The sequence below is a fragment of the Orycteropus afer genome, unplaced genomic scaffold, assembly GCF_000298275.1.
Source record: "Orycteropus afer afer isolate SDZICR_OR568_19922 unplaced genomic scaffold, OryAfe1.0 scaffold00267, whole genome shotgun sequence".
Classification (NCBI taxonomy): domain Eukaryota; kingdom Metazoa; phylum Chordata; class Mammalia; order Tubulidentata; family Orycteropodidae; genus Orycteropus; species Orycteropus afer.
In genome coordinates, this window is record NW_006921854.1 from 2,806,907 (window position 1) to 2,807,725 (window position 819).

At 29.2% G+C, this 819-nt stretch overlaps 1 protein-coding gene across 1 annotated transcript in view; it reads right to left on the reverse strand.

Moving 5' to 3' along the window:
* The window catches only part of INVS (inversin), a 207,430-nt gene that overhangs the window by 92,517 nt on the left and 114,094 nt on the right, over positions 1-819 (reverse strand). The gene's annotated exons all lie outside the window — the stretch shown is intronic.

Consider the following 819-nt stretch of genomic DNA (forward strand, 5'->3'; position numbering starts at 1 on the left):
AAAAAAAAAAAAAAAAAAAGTAAGTGATGAGCACAGGTGGTTATCACCCAGCACCTTAAGAATTTGATAGAATCTTCTGAATTTTAATATCTATGAAAAGAGATCCATTCTTCAAAAGGTAAATTTCAATTTCACTATAATTTTACAGGATAGCTTGTTAGACCTGGCTACTGATGCAGATACATTTAGAAAATACAACAGCACTTGCTTTATTTAAATAAAGTTAAAATGAACATCCTGAAGTTGTGGAAGTTGTTTTAAAATCTCTTTTCTCATCAACACACCTCTATAGGACTAGTTTCCCTAAAAGAAGAGTTATTTAAAAAAAATAAAGAAACTGTTTAGATATACTTTCTCCTATACAAGTAGAATTGTAATCCATCTAATCTAGAATTGGATAATTTAACTTGCAGGAAAAACTCCTTTTTTACATGATACATATGGTATCTATTCCAAATGTGCCTAGACATTGAATATGAAGATTCACCATTTAACTCATTACTTTTTGTTTATTTACAACTGTAGAATAAAGAGTCACATGTAGAGTAGAAATTATCAGTTGTTGAAAAGCATTTTCTAGAAGAAACATGTATAGTTTCTGTATTTGTTGATGTTCATTCTGATTTACTGAAGTATTATTCTATGTCCGTTAAATTTAATAGTAAAAAGTGTGGGCTTGTACTTTCTACATCTTTACTTTCATTTTACTTTTCTAGTGGAGAATATGCTCAGCATTTCTCAAACTGAAAGAACTGAAGAAAAAATTGAAGCCTTGAGTTGCAATATTGAGAGATTCTATGGGCAAAATATTGAATGATG